Here is a 19,714-nt window from a genome sequence, read left to right on the forward strand (position 1 = left end):
AGAAAAACAAAAAATATTGTAAGTCTGTGAAAAAAAAATTCAACTTTAGAATACATTAGTCCAAAGCACTGTAATAACCATTGGTCCTGAAAGGGTTAAGCATTACCTATTTGTTGCAATAAAATGAAGTGCAATTCCAATCAACAGTACGATTATGCATAAAAACAGTACGAGTCCGCGTCTGATGATCAGTTGTTTCGTTGCTAGTATTTCTCCTACGACATTGCATGTCTCTAATGGTAAATCAGATTCTACTTTATGAGTTTCTGCAGATACAAAATTAGACGAGACCGCTTCACCTTTGTTCTCAGCATCCGTATGCTTTGATTTTCCTATAAATGAACAAAGAAATTAGTTTTAGTAATTCACCAATAAATATCCACAGTTGTTTAGTCACTTGTATGAAGTGCTGAAGACCTCTCATTGGCTGATCGGAGACATGTTATAGTCCAGTGTGCTTCAGAGTGCACTACATTTTACAATATCAGGAGTATAGGGACCCCTAGCGAACGGTTGATCAATAGACTGTTGTGATAGTCTCCTGAGAGGACAGTTCTGTACAATCTGGAACAGCCAGAGTTGTTATTGCAGGCACTGCTCTCATTGAGATCAACCTATTAAACATTTTTTTTTTTTAAAATAGCGATCCATTAAGCCACGTGGATACAATTTTATTTAGATGGGAGTGATCTAAAAAAGCACTTGCATTGTGTTTGTTTTTTTCCTAGCATTCACCATGCTGGTTCAATAGTGTGCTATTTTAATAGTTGGGACTTTTACGAACTTGATGACACAACTGTTTTTATTTAGAAAAATGGGGGGTGAACTTTTAAGATTTTTTATTTTAATATCTTAATATCCAACATTTTAGTCCACTAGAATACTTGAAATTATGATCATTTGAAGTGTACATTATACTGCAATACTTGTATATTACTGTATATTCTGTCTATTGCACCTTTCAATATCAGTCTATTAAGCCCTGCCGCAGGCAGGTCTTAATAGGATGCCATACATGCCTGTTCTGCGAGCCTTTACTAGGCCTTGGGCTGTCATGCTAAGCCATCAGCTCCCCATGAACCCATCATGAGGAGAGGTGGGAGTCGATGAAGGGGGCTTTTTTCCCTGCTAATTGCATAAGTATTTAAATGGGCGCAATCTGAGTCAAATCTAATCAAGGCTGTCAGCTATTGAAAACACCCTACATTACCACATGAGGTATATCTATGTTATGAGGTTAAGAATGGGTTAAGGACCAATCCTTCTTTTTGTTTTCCATCCTTACATTCCAAGAGCCATAACTTTTAGTTTTTTCCATTGATGTAGGTGTATGAGGGGTTGAGTTGCATTTTTTAGTGGCACTAGTTTGGCGTATATATGCAAACTGCAATAATTTCACCATTGTGACATACATTATATTTTTTCTTAAAAGGCCACTTCAAAAAACTCATTTTTCTATCCCCGCCCCCCCTCACCAGATTGTCTGTTCTACTCTGGAGATCTTGTCTGAATATTCCAGTCACCTCCCTGCATACAGTCTCCTGTCTGATACTTATCAAGAACCATCTTGAGGCTGAGATATTTTACTTCCAGTGTCACATCTATCCCATGATGCATCAGCCTTGCATTAGCTGAGGCTATACAATTTTTGCCTGTGGGGGGACAGTTTAATTATATTATTACCTTCTATATTCACCTAAATAAACTACAGACCATAAGGCCTCATGTTCTCGGATTCCGCATGTGGGAGCCCGCAGCGGAATCTGACCCTGCCCGCGGCCAACGACACGGTGTTAACTGTCCGGGTCTTCTGCATGCTGTCCGGGTCTTCTATTTCGTGCTATCTGGATGTGTGCAGAAGCGCCGATGGCGCGCATGCGCAGTACCTTTTTTCTTTTTAACTCCTGCTTTCCCGCGGAATCCATGGCCCATCGACAGGCCATGGATCAGGTGGCTTCCATTGACTTCAAGCCGTCCGTGGGGGATCCGCACTGAAATGGAGCATGCTGCGATTTTATTTTTTTCCAGACCAAAGGGTCCACAAATCAAATTAGCATGCTTTATTGCATTTGCGGACACCCACGTTTCCCTACGGGCGACTTGATTTTGCAGATTTTTCACGCTGCTGCCTCGCATCGATTCCGCAAATCAAACCTGCCCGTGACATTGGGCCTAAGTATACAGTTAGCAGGATGAGCTGTGATCTCTAATACAACTGTGTGACAGCAGCTGTGTGATTATCATCAGTAACTGTCATAGCAGTGTCTGTATCCCCCTCCGGGCAGTTTCTGTGGTAGAGATCATGTAAAAAAAGCATCATATAAACAGAGAATTTGACTAGAAAATTAATCCATAACCCCTAAGCAAATCTGAGCGGGTCAGAATTGAGATCACATGACTATCTGGGTAAAAAAAGGCTTGGGGTTTTAGACATTTTAATGATATGCAAATGATAAAGAAATGGAAACAAAACATTCAAAATATCTTGATTTATTCAGTACTGTGTATGACCCCATGTGCAGAAATACACACACCTTGGCATGCTATCAATGAGGTTATTAATGCTGTCTGAGGAATGTTTTGCCACCCTGAATGCACAGAATATCAAGATGTGCTGCTGGCAGCTTCCTTTGCAATTATCGACCAATGGTTTCCCAGATGTGCTTAATTGGAGAAAAGTCCAGAGATGCTGCAAACAACAGTAGCATGTCTAGACCATGCAGGCTGCTCACAGTTGAACGAGCCACATGTGGTCTGGTGTTGCCCTGTTGAAAACTGGTTCCTAGGACATTTTGGATAAATGGCTGTACCACTGGTTCCACCACTAAATTGTTAATCTTTGATAGAATGCTGAGGTGTTAATGTACTTGGAATGAAAACTAGAGGGGTCTGGCTACCATACATTATGCCACCCCCCACCATACTCCCGGGAGTAGGACTGGTTAGACATTCCCTTGTGAAGACCTCTTCATTGCTTTGCCCACATGGTCTCCAGATTATTCTCCAGCCATCATTGTATCAGAGACAAAAACGGGACTCACTGCTGGAGAGAATAGATTTCCATTCCAGCCTCCATTGCTGTCTTGCTCAACACTATGATAGCCTTTGAGAGTGGTGGCATGAGGTCAATGGAACACCCGTCGCTGGATTTCTGTCTTGCAGCCCAGTGTCATGCAAGCGCCTTCTGATGGTTTGTATAGACGCTGTTCGAAGCCCTAGGCTTGGGAAGTGACGTCTAATTTCACTCACAGTACAGACTGGATCATTATAATCTGATGATTGGTTTGCCTCTGTGCAACTTTTGCTGTCATTCGAGTTTGTCATTATCCTCCCAACCACTGGGATATGCAATATTGATTAGTGCTGACATATCGAGCTATGCATGTAGCGAGCTGCCTGAGTGATAAACCAAGGTCTTGGAGTTCAAGAATTCTGTCCCTTTCAGTTTGTGGCGATAACTGGCAAATCGACGAACAGGAGGCATCACACAATCATACACAAGACTTCATCCGGTTTTTAAGATTTTATCTGGCTGGAAAAATGTGCTAGTGATCTGGCTTTCATACCATTGAAGCCCCTCCCACATGCCACAGATTGGAGCTAGGTACTTAAAAGTTTGAACTCTTGCATATTTCAGCAATAACTTCTACTTTTTCGATTTGGATAACCTCAAGGTTACCTTCACACAAGCGTATATATGCAGCTATATACCCACATAAACACGCCGGGCCAGCTGAATGAATGCATTGATGGCCGGGGTATTCACGTGGGTATATAGCTGTATATGTACACTTGTGTGAATAAAGCCTAAGGCTTGTCCTTCTTGGTGTTGCAATTTCAATGTTGATGATTGTATATTAACTCATTAATAATGGGTTAGTAATGGATCAATCAATTAAACCTTCTTAAATCTCTAAAGGGAACCTGTCACCAGTTTAAATGGTCCGAAAGTAGGCGACCCACTGAGTCCGGGAATGTAAATGTTATACTTACCTCACCCATTGTTCCCCCAGTGTAAGTGCTGAAAGCCAGCACTCAGTGCATTGAGCAGCACGCTAAGTAGTCCGGACATTCTAATTTTATAATGGAACGGATTTCAGAGCTCATACCGGGGGTGGGGGGGGGGGGGGGGTGTTGGCGTGGGTCGGTGGGGAAGGGGGGGGGGGGGATGGAGAAGGTAAGTATAAGACTTACATCCCTGGACTCAGTTTGTCACCTACTGTGAGCCCATATGCTTAACTTTTAGGACTAAAAGAAGGTGATAGAGTTTCTTTAAACCTAATTTAACTTATTTATAAGCAGCAATCATCTGATTTCTTGCACAATGCTAATCCATAGACATGGCCTATTAGACAAATGCTGATGGCAAGCCTCGGGGCATTTGTTAGACCTCCAACTCAATGGTAACGCATCACTGTGATCATGTTGCAGGGGCGTTCATGGAGCGAATGAGTGAACTCTCTTTCTCTGTTAAACATTTTATGTGTGTAATCACTATCTAAGGGGTTAAACGCATAACTCTACAATTGGAGCAGGGCTATGTAAAACAGTCGCACTGATTTTGTGAGTGTACTAATGGCATCCACATAATCACTATGACAAAAACATGTTACAGTGCAGAAACTAAAACATAACTGTTATGTACATTTTCATTATAAGTCATCGGGGGTTTAGGCATAGATCTGGGTCTGAAAATAAAGGTTGAGTACCATGTGTTTACTTACACACAGTTCATATAGATTTCATGTAGGCACAATACATGTATAAAGAATAATGTATTCAGCCATACAGACTGCAGCCCCTCTGAAGACAGAGAAGCTTACTGTGTATTAAAAAATGAGAGCATATTTAGTCATCGTAGATAAGACAAATGAAGTTAAAATAACATTCCTAAGATTATATTGCATCTTACCATTTTGATTAGAGCTTAAATGTCCATCTGAAATGCCACTTTCTTGAATTTCTTTTGTTTTCACACCTGCTCTAAACCTAGCCTAAAAATGAATTGTGGCATTAGAATTGTATACATATGTGCAGTTAAGGAAACTGAAATGATGAATTTGACAATGATTGATACAGTGTGCTCTAAAAAGCGGAAAAAAACGAATTGCCAAAGAATCTGGCACATGTTCGCAGCCAATCAGATGCAGCCATGAAGCTTCCCCACTTTGGGCTGCGTCATAGCAAAAATCAAACAATGCACTAGGTAACAACTGCAAATCTGTTAGACCCGTCTCTTGTTAATGATCTACATGTCATATGCATACTTATAGTAATAAATTCATATTTTCTGGCAGGAGAAGAACATTTTTTGTAACCCCATTTATGCAGACTTGACCTAGAAATTAAAAAGAATCTGTCATCACATTTGAACCCCATAAACTACATTATGGGGGTCAAAGTGAGGGAAGGTGGAGACCAAAGAGTTGTTTCATACTCGCTGGGTCCCCTGGTCTTGCGCTTTGTCCTGGTTGGTGCACGCACATGGCGTGATTCTTCTCATAAGGCTGTGTGCAAATGCTCTCCCATACAGATCAATGGAAGAGTATACGCACACAGCCTTATGAAAAGAGTCATACTGTGTGCACTTGCAAACTTCATGGGAACACAGTACAAGAAAGGGGCACTCGATGAGTATGAAACACAGCTCCCTGGACTCCCCGTTTCCTCACTTTTGAGACCCATAATGTAGTTTATGAGGATCAAATGTGGTGACAGGTTCTCTTTAAAACAGTTCTCTTAGACTATAATATTGATGGCCTATCCGGTTACACAGACAAACCATTGTATCTATGTAAGCAATGAAGGAGAATGTGGCAGCCCCTTTATTGTACTGATCGTCAGAAGACAAACCTCTGCTGGTAAAGCGATCATGGCCTGTCCTAAGTCTTTGAAGATATGTGTAATAATGCTTAGATCACAGGCAATATAACCAACTTTTCTATTAATCCAACAAAGTATTTACCTCTACACATGCCTGATTCCAATCCGTATTCAAAATGTAGAGCAAATAGATGCAGGTCTGCAGGGCTACTGGACATAACAGCCCAGTCCATAAACCTTCCAACATAAGTTTAAAAGCAAGTTTACCATAATGTAAGCAAGAAGGATAATAAGTGCAACATTTATGAATGAACACCTTAAATAGTCACTGTAATTTCAGCAAACGTGTGATAATGTGATAGCTAATGTGATAAACCAAAAAATTGCAATTCACTTTACCAAAAAAGACATTTTCTGCCTAAAAAAAATTGCTCAAAATTGCTGGCCACCTGGGGTCTTCCTTCTAACTTGCTGTCCACTGCTTGTTGTCAAGCGATGCCCGTCTTTAATAACACAGACATCAAGAAGTGAGGGGTAAGGTACAGGCCTGGACTGGCCATCTGTCCCACTGGGCAAATTTATGATGGGCTGCTGCTCTTGAGCTCACAATGCTCAGCTCAACCTGCCCCTTGTACCTTTGCTATTTTTTCCCAGCTGCCCACTTGAACTGTTACAGGCTCCTGACATGGCTGTAGCATGTGGGTGGCTGCAGCAGACAATCTTGGCCCAGCCCCTGATAACTCTTACTCCCTGCTAACCTGCACAGCTCCAACAGTGGCATCATCATCCATTTACAGCCCTGCAGCCAGCTCCCACCGCTACTTGGTGAGTTTAGTGGTGAAACTCACTAAGACAGCATCTGTTTTCGCTAGTACAGAGGGTTTGTTACTGCCATATGGGCAGGAGGTGGGGGATTGTTAAATCACCAAAGCCAATATGGCTAAATATTGCAAAATATTACAGTGTGAAGGTACCCTTACAAGCCTCAAAAACAGTGACAAAAAAAAATGTGCGTGAAGGAACCCAGTATTCTGAAGACTGGGTGAAATTTTCAAAATTTTTCTAACATTTCCACATATTGCCATTATTCTATCTGAATCATTAAACTCAACTCCAGTACCTTATTTTTGCTAATCTGCACCACTACTGCTTTCCAGGAAGCTTCAAATTTCCACATTACTATTAAAAAGGGCCACCACGTAGTGCAAAAGCGGCATCTCCCACAAACCCCCACTGCCAGTTACTGACGAGTGTGCATTCACTAAGTGCGGATACAAAAACTAGGATCTAGGCGCAAACCGCAAGAGTGAGATGAGCTTAGACATGGTGAGCGACAAAAGCATTTCTCTGGTTTCATGGACTAAAGATAATAATTAATAAATGAATAGAGTGTGTGGTGAACATGAATTCAACAGTAGTAAAAGCAAGCAATGCAAAAAAAGGTAAATAAAATCAACATTTCTTAAAGGCTTTCCTGTATTTATCAAACCAATTACTAACGGTGAGTAATGGTATTGTATTTCTCCAGACATTTTCATTGCACTATTTCAATAAATTATAATGTATTGCCCATTGTCACTTACCTACCATTACTACTATGAATGCAAGTATTACAAATGGATTGGCAATATTTGTTTAGTCACCACAATAACATTCCTACAGCAGTAAATGTAAGCTTTCTTATAAGGCACTTATATATATTTAATATGGGTAAATACTTTTATTGCCACACTCATATAACTAGTTTCTATATTATATAGCATTTTTTAGGAATATAATGCCTTTTGGAAAAAAATTATTTGTACTATCATACATGAATTCTGTAAATACATTTTGTCTTTCTTCTTTATTCATTTCATACCAGATCCATTATGTATGTTTTTTTGTGTCTACCTTTAGCTTGTGAATTTTGACGGGATTCATGCATTTTATATACCTTGATTTATGACCAATATTTATTGTTTTTATTTTCCTTTTTATTGGTACTGTGTTCTTTCATGACTTTTTAAGAACCCATGTGCAGCCACTGTGGGTGGTAATGCATTCAATGATGTATTCCAGGTACACACGTCACACTCTCAATCAAGACATATTAAATTCCGGCACAATTTTGGAAATGGAAAGTCCCATCCACCTGGCACCAACTATCATGTCTCTTCCGAACTCCAATAATTCTGATAACAGAGCTCTGGATCACTCAGATTGACGCCGGGCTCACATGACAGTATTTGAATTATGTATTACGTGGACTCTGTACGTCTGTGTTATACGCGGTAACTCACAGGCAATCAATTACATTGCCTTACACAGTTCAGCTCACATTTGCGTGTCGCAATTGCGTAATCCACTAGTGTAAAATAGAACGCAACATGTTTTATTTTGCTGCTTATAGATGTGAGATAAAGCCAATTGTTCTCTATTGTCGCATATATACATGCACCCATACACAATTACATTGCGTATGGGCTGCGGGTATACGTGTCATTGCTAAGTGATGGTGCGGGAAATATAAACAGCAGTATCCCATGATCTCTCTTTTTGACTCTAGCCTTTCTAGTCCTCAAGAACGATTTTCCTTTAACCCAAGTGGCACTTCAAATTACTTTTACTTCAAATTTTTCTTCTGGATCTGTAATGAAAAGGATGGGAGGAGCGACCATGTGGTGGTGCCTAAAAGTAATGGCTTAACCCCTTGAGTGGCGGGTTTCCTACCACCCTGTTGTGCCCACCAGGGCAGGTTTTTTTAAATGGTCTAATCATTGAATTTCAACTAATTTTGCAGTTGCGTCTCAAGAGCCATAACTTTTTCATTTTTCCATTGACATGGCCATATAAGGTCTTGCTTTTTGTGGGACAAGTTGTGATTTTTTAAACAGGGGGGAGGAAAAAAAGAAATAGGGAAAAAAGAAAAAAAGGGGCCATGTCATTAAGGGGTTAAATAATGTATTAACTTCCTTCTCTGGGTGATTACAACGCATGGATACCACATGTGTGATTGTATTTTTGATTTTTTTACAAAGTAAAGGGAGACAAGTGTTTTTATAATTTTTTTACTTTTTTTTTTTTTTTGTCCCTTTAGGGGACTTCCACAGGGACCCATCAGGACCCCTGATCACATTCCGGGGGTCTGATGGTGACAGCCCTTTACATGCTGCAGTGACAGCCCTTTACATGCTGCAGTCACATAGACTGCAGCATGTAAAGAGTTAACACAGCAGAGATCGGAGGTTTTCTCTGATCTCTGCTGTAAGAGCTAGTACCTAGCTGTCATCTGACAGCTAACAACCAGCTCTCCCTGCCACAGAGACCATCGGCTTGCTTCTGACAAGCCGATGGTCTCTATGGCAACCTGTAAACAAAGCAGGAGGTTGCCGGCACATGGGCAATATCTTCTTCTGGTTTTTCAAAGCCCTTGCTTTGTTCTCTGTGGGTCTGTGCAGGCAGAGCACACTGTCACAGCTTGTGGCATTGTGCTCTGCAGCTCCCATAGTGATACATAGCCCGGAAATCTTCCGGGCTGTATCGCTATGAGCAGTGGAGCTCGTCCCGGAAAATTTCCGGGCATGCCACTCAAGGGGTTAAGGTACCTTTACACGGGACAACTGTCTAGCACAAAAGTTACAGACAGATGTCCCCATTACTATCGCTCCTGTGCTATCAAACAGAACGACTCTTGTCTATGCTGAGCGAGAAGTTGCTCACTAGTCGCTTCATTTCAATGAGCTGAAGCTCAGTGCCCTGTCAGTGGCTGAGTGTAAATGGGCCAGCTATCAGGCGATAATTGTCCTGTGTAAAGCTACCTTTAGCAGGAGGCCATAGGATTAAGGGATGGGCTAATGGATGTGCTGCCAGCCAAATGTATGCCTTACTGGTGGTAGGTGTGGACTAATGTGCAGACAGGCACACAGCTCCAAAGCGGCATGTAGATAAAACCTTATCCAGCCATGGAGAATGTGGTCTAGCAGTTTTATCTACATACTGTTATAGAGCCTGACCTTTTGCTCTAAACAGGATCAGCCAGCCGCCCACCCAACTCCCCCCAGCTTAACTAAAGAAGAGGCTCTCTTCCTAAAAATGTGTTTTGGGCTCATTAAATGTTTATTCTTCAATAAAGAAGGTGCGATTCTCCACTTCTTGTCAAAACATCTTCTTTTAGGAGGTTGCGCCATGTGCAAGATTCTCTTCTACATACTTCTGGAACTGTACCTGCACATGTCTCAATATAGAGAATTGTGTATCTGGGCACAAATCTGCAAGAAGGCATCCTCAGGTGGATGGTCTTAGAAGACAACCAAGTATGGTCCTCAAGACAGAAGCTAGGGAGAAGTTTTTATTTCTTGTCTGCCTTTTGCTTCATTTTGATGGCTGCATTAGACAAAGACTTCCCGAATCCCTCACCAAATCTTCAAAAACGCATGGTTTGTGGTGTTGACTGGTGGCACATCTGAAGCTGCTGCCAGGAGAAGAACTCCTGAGGATGATGTCCATAGAATGGGAAAACACCTGTGGATTTGTTGGAGAGGTTGTTAAAACAGAACTCTGCCAGGGTAGAGTCAAGGTCCAAAATCCCATAAGTAGATCTGAAGTGACTGGATAACTTGTTTCACTTGTCCATTGGACTGGGGGCGGTATCTAGACGAGGAATTCAGCTTGATGCCCGGCATTCTACAAAGTGTTCTCCAAAATCAAGAAGTGAACTGCGCAGTATGATCGGAAACAATATCCATGCAGCCAGACGATATGTTCCATAAATAAGTAAGCCAAACAGATAGCCAAGGGAAGACTAGGCAGATAGACAAAGTGCACTATCTTTGAGAATCTGTCCACTAACACCAAGACTACAGTGCTAAGGAGATCCATAATAAAATCCATAGCAATAGGTTGCCACGGCAACTCTGAACTGGTAATAGCAACTGAAGTCCAGTCAGTCAATAGCAAGATGGCTCTGGCACTGGTCTAATAGGTTGCCACATAATTTTGTATGTTTTTGGGTAAGTGGGGCCACCAGAATTGGTAAGAGATGGGATCCACCGTCTTTTCCACACTAGATGTCCAGCCATTCTGGTTTTGTGATGGCAGAATCTGATGACACTTCGCAGATGGGGCAAAGGTCTTCCAAGAAAAAGTATCTTGCAGACGTATATTGCATGTATTATTTAAGAACATTTAACCCTTTGCAATCCAATTTTGGATTCAGGGTTTCCTAGGAGGCTTTCTCTTTCTGCCATTATACAATGGCACCATCTGCTGGCTAGAGTCAGTGCTGCAGTATGTGACATGATGGAGAGGCCCCGACAACAGAGCGGCCAGTAATCTACAGTAAGAATACCCTGCCGGACATCTTCCAACATCGGAGCTGTACAGCCTCCAATCAGAATGTCTTTAGACGTCAGTGGATTGGAAAGGTTTAAGCTGGTTTCCATGCATTCCTGGAGTTTATTATTGCATTCTATATGTTTTTAATGGTATTAATACAATTTTGGTACTTTTAGAGTACTTTACACGTAGGGGAAATGGTGTGGTTTTTATGCAGTGGAAAATCAGTACCAAAATCTGCATCAAAACTGTGGAAAAAAATGTGTCAAAAACCACACCTTTGGTGCAGACTTGGGCATGGTCTTTAATGTGGATCCGCAGCAAATTTCACCCTTCAATCGTGGGGGTGTAATCTGCTGCAGATCTGCATCAAAAACCATGTGAAAATCTGCACCTAAGGCATTTCTGCCTCAGTTTGATGCAGAGTTTGGTGTGGATTTTCTGCTCTGGAAAGATTGCACCATTTTCCACTACATATGAATGAAGGCTTAGGGTGAATGCACATGGGTGAGATTTCCTGCAGAATTTCCACCCGTGCCTGCTGCCATAGGATTACATTGGTTTATGCAATCCTATGCAGACAGCTGTGATTTGACTACGTGAAAACTTGCGCAGTAAACAAATCGCGGCATGTCCTATTTCTGTGCGAGCCTTGCAGAGGCCAGCACAGAAACGTCAACGCTGACACGCCGGCTCAGCATATGTGCGGCTGTGCGCCAGCCGCACATCCCAGAGCAGAGAGAAGACACCGAAAGTGGTGAGTGGCGGGTCACTGCAGGGGCATGGGTCGCATCCCGCTGAGAAAATTCTCGCAGCGGGATCCGACCCGGCCATCTGCATTCACCCTTAGAGTTATGCGCTCATTTTTGTCGTTTGTGATTTATATTGTTTACAACATACTGTTATTATGAGCTATGATTTATATTGGATGCTTTTTGCGTATTGATGCTTAAATATTTATAAGCTAGTGATCTCACCTATGATTCCTAGTTTCCCTAGAAACATCAGTGAAATTCCAACTGGAAGACCAATAAAATAGTAGCCAATGAAATTGGTAATAGCTCCAATTTTTTGCCTTCCTAATCCACTTACTACTCCTCCACTGGAAATCTGCAATACAATTTTTTTAATTTGCATTTTCATCAGTTTTATCATACAATAATAAAGTGTAATAAAAAGAATAATGAGAAGAAAAGAAGACTGAAAAAAATAATTTAACACTTGTTCAATAAAGACCTACATAATAATGTAAAATGACAGGAATAATGTGAAAATGCAGCACAAACTGCACCATTTAGGTGCGGATTTGGCCACCACAGAATTTTTGCAGAATTGCTGTTGGATTCTTTGCGTAATGTAAGTAGCAATTGCGCCATGTAAAAAGGCAGTCTTAAATTACTATCAATGTTCAATGAATACCTAATAAAGTGCATTAGTAAGATTCTGAATAGGAAATTCAGTTACTTTTCAGAAGACTTGAGCTGTCTTAACCCAATTTAGCTACTATTTGCTTTGCTATATAACGTAACTGTTGATGTGTATACTTACACTTGTTGCATCACATAGGTGAAATGGAAGAAATATGAGCATGACATGAGAAATCAAGATTAGAATATCGATGAAAAAAATATATACAAATTACTGTAGTAGCATAATAATCATCCTTATTTTTGAGTTAATTAAGATTCCATGCATATCATCTTTTAACTTTTATACTTCTCTTCAGTTGTACCCACCTGTCAGTTGTAAAAACGTAGCCAATTAAGTTTCTCAATGCAGCTAAAGAGCAACCGACTGTCAGACCAGATAAAACTAGGAAATAAAAAAGGAAAAAATATATTTTATATATTCACCAATACAGTAAAAGGATCATATCAAAATCATAAAATGAAAATAAAATGATTTGATTAAGTTATAACTCACAGAAAAAGAAGCCAGATACACGATATATACTACAGGAAAAGCTCAATCGCCGTTTAACCTGGTAGCATGCAGCAAGCCACATTGCTACTGTATATAGGGGAGCAAAAATGTTCATGTGCAGCCTGGGTATTCATTGATTATTTGAACCCTAAGGGTATGTTCGCATGGCGAATTCCGCCTCTAAAAACTCCTGCAAATTCAATGGCTGTCTGACGCAAATTTTTCCGTGGATCCACATGTGTATTTTTTTTATAACAATAGTTTTTATTGAATTTTCAATTATACATACAAGGGCATAGCAGTATGAAAAAAATTCCAATAATAGCACAATAATATATAACTAGACTATAGCAATCAAATGTTATCATATTTCTCATTTTCATTGCTATTTTCGGAAAGAACTTGTGCACTAATCAACAATGGCCTGGCCAGGGCCAAATCACATTTCAGGAAGGAAGGGTACAGGGGTGAGTATAAAGGTGGTGGTGGTGGAGGAGAAATTCCCTCTCTCCCAGGGCTGCCGCCCCAGGGGGTAAAGATACCAGGAAGTTAGAATTAAGTTATTAGGCTCTACCCCACTGTAGGAAAGCATAATTTATCCATGGAGTCCATATAATAAGACATTTCTCATTTTTATCTGCTGTTATAGAGGTTAACTTATCGTTTATGAGATACCAATTCATTTGGCGTCTAATTTTGGAAAAGTCCAGAGAAGCTTTACACCAAGAATGAGCAATAGTTTGTTTTTCAGCTAGGAAAAGAAAAGAAATCAGTTTTCTGGAATTTGGGGGTATATTCTCGATCTTTTTGTCCAACAGAGCCTCCCATGGATTTTTGCGCAGGTTGTGATAAGTTACTGAATAAATTAGAGATTATGTCCGAATCCAAAGTCTTTTGACTCTAGGGCAGGACCACCATATGTGGAGCATGTCTCCAGGGGAAGAACAACCCCTCGGAAACAATCTTTAGAATAGCCAGGGACCGCATGTGCGATTCGAGTGGGGACCAAATACCAACATAGAAGGATTTTATATGATGTTTCCAACATTAATATGTTACAGACACCGCCGTTGGTGGATCTCCAAATCTGAGACCACTCCTCCTCACTCAGGACATCCCCCAAGTCTCGCTCCCATCTAGCTACATATGATAATTGTGTGCGGAACTTGGTGTGAACAATTTCGAGTATATTTGAAAGATGAGACCTTTTGCCTGCGGGTGTTTAAGGCAGAGGGATCAGTGGGCAAATTTCACGTGTGGAATTCCGACACGTTTTGTTAGTGTTTGTGTATTTAATGTATGGCCCAAGATAACTCTTCTTCTCCCAATGTGGCCCAAAGACACCAAAAGATTGGACACCTCTGGTTTATATTGTCGATGCCTCATGAAATCTGAATACAGTATTGCTTTGTCTGTTAATTTGTAACAAGTATCCTTCAATAAAATGAGTTTTTTTTTTAAAATCACAGAACAAGGCCATACTTACTGATGCAAAGGTACAAGGGCTGGTACAAATACCAATTCCCAGCAGTATGCAGAAAAGGTATAATGCTATCTGGGGAGGGGCACAGATGCAGAATACTGATGAGCCACCACTCACACACATACCATTCATTAAGCTCCTTTTAGATGGGACAAATGCCGGGCAAATGATGCCCGACACTCGTCCCTGCAATACTAGCTCTCCTCGCTCTCCCCCGTCCCTCTCCATCGACATAACATAGTGGCTGTTCAGTACTGAATGGCTGCTATTTACGCTGAGTGATCAGCGATCTGCTCGTCTTCCATGCTGCATAAACAATGGACAATGAGCTGATCGCTCAGTGCAAATAGCAGCCATTCAGTATTTAACAGCCGCTATGTTAAGTCAATGGAGAGTGGCGGGGAAGAGCGAGGAGAGAAATCTCCTCCTGCCGCCCTGCTGTGAGCAAGCGATACTAGCTCCCGTGCAGTAGCACAAGAGCGAGTGTATGTGGGGACGAGTGCCAGGCATCGTTTGCATAGATAAGGTTTATATAGTGTGCTGGTCACACAGTATTGCACCATGCAGGCTTACAGTCTATTAGTGACATCCATACAATTAGATCAGGCTGGCTGTCATAAACCTTATAAAACCGCATGCACATGGGCGAGTCGGACTCCATATGCGGGAGCCCACAGAGGAATCCGACCCTGTGCCCAGTGGGCATTTGCACACACCTGTGTTTGCTTCTTCTTCCTGCTCTTGGGCAGGAAATCACGTTTTGCCATAGCGTGCTATGGGCTGGATTTGCTTCAGAATCCGCCCGTGTGCAGGAGGCCTTAAAGTGACCCTTCAGTTTAGAGATAAAATTCTGTTCCAAGTCAGGAGTGCTGGACAGTATATAATCTGCATTCGTTATTTTCAGTCTCCGCTTCAATATGCCAGTTTCAGGCCATGTTTTTGGTCATCCAAGATGGCTGCAGCAATTTTCTAACTACCTAATGCGAACTGTGCACTTCCTATTGGCCAGTGCTGATCATAAGACTGGCTTCTGGCCCATCATAGAGCAGGCAAAGCACATTAGTAGTCGAACACAACCAAGGCACTGTTGGGATTAGGTAACCTAAAGATTGCGTCGACCAACTTGGATGGCCAAAAACAGGACCTGGAAATGGCGAATCGGAAGGATAGCAGAAAAAAACAACTGCACGTAATCTACTCTATCATCCCTCTGGTCCTAGGACGGATTTTGGCCCAAAACAAAAGGATCGCTTTAAAGCATGTGCAAAGTATATAGTGGCATTATTTATACATGCAATGTGTGACATCATTTTTATGTGTACAGTACATTGTGCTTTCACACAGGAGCAATGATCACAGAGTGAATGGAGGCAGAGCGGCCTGGAGCTCACTGCAGCTGCCCGCTGCTGCCAGTGGTCCATAGATAAATGACTGCCTATTTACATAGGCCAATCATCATTCAGTTTTTATGTCTATCTAAACTGAACAGCGAACAATAAGCAAACAAATTATTATTCATTGTACAGTTGCTGGCAGCATTTACACTGACCAATATCCTTTAGATCCTCGCTATCCAGCGAGTATCATTCTATGTAAAAGGGCCCTCAAGGACCGTGTAAATTTGGAGCCCTTATCAAACATATAACAGAAATATTTATTTGGTATCAAACCAAATGTACATAAGAAATCGACAGCTGGAAGATTATCTTTGGCTTTAGATGAATAGTATAGATACACTTATACAATCCACAGAAGTGTTAAACTTGCAGAAGAATTCTCTGTATTCCTCTGTATGAAATTTGGTGGCATAAGAAGGTATGGTAAATATTCGTTGCACCAGAATGGGAGACCTACTGCATCTCTGTATGCTAGGTGGCTGTCTAATAAAGTGGGTATTCAATATATAATATACGATGCTGTAGATATGTTTAAAGTGCCTTTCTATTTTCTTCAACAGCATTATTTTAGCTCCCATTATAGGTGTTTCAGCTTTACCTATATGTATATTATAATAATAGGACTACTTGTTTCTCCAAATATTTTTGTTTTTGCATTATTTAGAATTTCCTAGATTTTTAGCTTACATAAGAACCAAGTGACTATCAGCCCATGTAAATAGGCAGTCTTTCAGCTATGAATGACATCCTGTTTGAAATCAATGGAAGCGGGTGGCTCATTTCTCTGAATGACTATCATTCCTGCGTGAAAGCACATGACCGATAGTTGATGGGATGGCTTTTGGGTGCTTGTGCACCCAACAGTCATTCTGTGTAAAGGTACCTTTAGTTTTAAATGCTGGAATGCCAAAAGTTCCTTACCACCAAGACAAAGCACAACTTTGCTGGATTTTTTTGCTTGCTCAGCTTTTCCGGCTCCTAATGCGTTTCCTACCCTCACGCATGCAGCTGAATTCAAACTGAATGGAAACTGTTAGGGGAAAGTGATATCATAAAAGATGCTACTATAATACTAACACTATAGTGAATAAATGTGTGGTAGACTTCTTCATGTAAAATACAAAATCTTCATATTTAAAGCGTAAGCTTACTGCTAAACCGATGCTTATAATAGGGAATCGCATGTACCGCATTAAACTTCTATTATTAGTACAGTATCTATTCTTTTATAAACTGGAGTAATCTGATAAAGAACAGTATCAGGGTTTTTGTGACTATATCAGCAGAATGCAGGTTGCCATTTAGTCTCTATCTGGTCTATGGCGCATAGTTGTCACAAAAAGTTTGTTTCTTTTCATCGGTGCATGGAAATCTAAGCTGTGGGTATTGTACATACATGTTCACTTCCCTACTCTGCTATGGGTTATCTCAAGATCATAAAGGGCAAAATTCCAATAACAAGTTATCAGGTGCAGGCTGGGCCGAGCCCCCCGCAAGTATTTGAGGTACCGTCCGCTTGTAGAACTTACATTAGCATCCTGACACATACACAGGAGACAGGACGTGACATTCATCGCTGCACATGCGCTATCTCACACAGCATAACCTTGCTCCTCCTCCCCATGACTCCAGCGTTCACTAGACTCTGAGTGACAGAGCCAGGGGAGGAGAAGCGAGGTTATGCGTTGTGAGATAGCACAGCGTCAAACATAAGGTCCTGTTTCCTGTGTGTTTGTGTCTGTGTCAAGAGACTGCTGTAAGTTCTACAAGCGGACGGATTTCAGGGTCCACAGAGGAGGGCTTACTTTAATTGATGGGGCCATAGAGGGGTTACTTGTCACTATTACTTATTGGGGTCACAACAAGGGTCCTATTAGTAATTAGGGTCACAGAAAGGTAACAATTACCCATTAGGGCTACAAAGTGGGACCTATTAGGAATTGGAGACCAAAGAGTGGGACTTATTACTAAGAGAGGCCATAAAGAGGTCCACAGAGAGGACTTATTACTTAGCGGGACCACACTGGGTACGATTACTTTTAGGAACAACAGTAGGGCACTATTACTTAGTGGGATCACAATAAGGGTCTTATTTCTTATTGGGGCCACAACAGGGTCCTGTTACTAATTGGATCTAATTACTAGTTGGGGCTAAAGGATGGTCATTATTACTTAAAGGGGCCACAGTGGGGGTCCTGTTACTAATTGCAGCCACAGAAGGGTCTTATTGCTTATTGGGACCTCAGAGGTGGTCTTATAAGGTGGAGCCCTATTACTTAGTTGGACCACATCAGAGGCACTACTACATAGTGGGGATCACAGCAAGGGCACTATTACCTTAAGGGGCAACAGCAGGGTTAATATTACTATAAGGAGGCACTAAGACATTCATTAAGGTTTGCGGATGCAGGATGGCGAAAGTGCGCAGAAGGTAATTAAGGCTGGAAAGAATCTCAGGGGTGGTCAGAGAGAAGAAAACTGAATATGGATGGTTACAAACAGAGACCACATCACCACTGGAGATAACTGCACTGTAATCACTATCACTGTGTAGAGCTGGTATTCGAGTACATTCTATGATAATTGTAGTCTCGCAATTGATCTGTATTTGGGCACTGAGTTTGGCTCGGGTGCTGTATTTATGTTAGGAGATTGGTTTTGAGTCTGTATTTATGTACTGAGGTTGATTTGTGTTGTATTTATATGATTAACTTGGTTCTAGTGCTACATTCATTTTATGAGCTTGATTCTGGTGCTGTATTCATGTACTGAGGTTAGTTTTGGTGCTTTTTGTATATTAAATAGATAAACAAATCAAGATTGGAAGGTCACATTACGCCCACCTGTGGCTAATGGCTGCCAAATTTTGTCAGTAATTTGTGTGGTCATGGTTTGGCTGGGTGTGGCCAACCGCGGCATATTTCCATTTCTTAGGGTATGTTCACATGGTGAAATTCAAAGCAGAGCCTTCCGCATGGATTCTGCCTCTAAAACATGGCAGAATTCCGCACGTGCTTTTAGCCCTGTTTATGGACAATATTCATGTGTGGGACTTCCAATACACTTCTGTGTGTAGAAGTGATATGTGCACGGAATTGCATTGGAAATTCTGCACGCACATTTTGTCACTTGACAGAGCTAAAACCGCAGGTTTTAGAGGCAGAATCCGCACAGAAAATTATGTTTCAGATTCTGCTGTGTGAACATATTAGGGTGGGCTGCTATTCATGCGCCAGTGTTGTGTGCTTGTCGCCAGGCTAAAATTTACCAGCAAACAGGGGCGTAACTATAGAGGGTGCAGGGGATACGGTTGCACCTGGGTCCAGGAGCCTTAGGGGGCCAATAAGGCCTCTCTTCTCCATATAGGGAGCCCAGTACTATGAATAAAGCATTATAGTTGGGGGCGCTGTTACAGGTTTTGCATTGGGGTCCAGAAGCTTCAAGTTATGCCTCTGCATGGTTTAGGTATGGGTGCGGGTACAGATACAGATAGAGAGGGGGGCCCCAGCTCACCTTTTGCATCAGGGCCCCTGAGCCTTTAGTTACGCCCCTGCCAGCAAATTAAATTGGTTATAAAAATCATAGAGTAGTGAATATCCGGTAATGTGCAACTTACCATAATTGACACCATTACCAGCTCCATCATTGCAGTCTGACCTCCAAGTTCCACTACACTGATAAGTCCTAAAAGGAAACATTTACCGGTATTATGTGGAAAGGTGGCAACTTAGTTTTCTGACTTAATCTCGGGGTCAGGGACAACACAGAATGC

At 41.5% G+C, this 19,714-nt stretch overlaps 1 pseudogene; it reads right to left on the reverse strand.

Annotated features, from left to right (window-relative positions):
* Window positions 1-251: 251 nt before the first annotated feature.
* Window positions 252-19,714, reverse strand: part of LOC136591926 (multidrug and toxin extrusion protein 2-like) — a 72,891-nt pseudogene continuing 53,428 nt past the window's right edge.

This window comes from Eleutherodactylus coqui, chromosome 1, assembly GCF_035609145.1.
Source record: "Eleutherodactylus coqui strain aEleCoq1 chromosome 1, aEleCoq1.hap1, whole genome shotgun sequence".
NCBI lineage: Eukaryota > Metazoa > Chordata > Amphibia > Anura > Eleutherodactylidae > Eleutherodactylus > Eleutherodactylus coqui.